Source organism: Trypanosoma theileri, assembly GCF_002087225.1.
Source record: "Trypanosoma theileri isolate Edinburgh chromosome Unknown TM35_Tth_83_V1, whole genome shotgun sequence".
In the NCBI taxonomy this organism is placed as follows: domain Eukaryota; phylum Euglenozoa; class Kinetoplastea; order Trypanosomatida; family Trypanosomatidae; genus Trypanosoma; species Trypanosoma theileri.
Window position 1 is genome coordinate 41161 of NW_021639925.1, and position 256 is coordinate 41416.

The following is a 256-nucleotide window of genomic DNA, read 5'->3' on the forward strand; positions in this document are numbered from 1 at the left end:
ATCACTGCACTGAACGGTCGATCTTCAATGCTCTCCTCAGAGCAGATGGATGTGAAGGTGGCACCTGGGCCGGCAGCCACGTACAGTACAAAGTCTGTCAGGTTCACACCATCTGTTTTGTGTTCCTCCGGCACGGTGAAGTGTGTGCAGACGCCCTTGCTGGGCACCGACACCACCACTGGCCCCGGCACTGGCTTGACAAGGAGACGGTCGGCGTGCAGTTTGATGGCCTCAGGGAGAATTGTCTTGAGGAGGT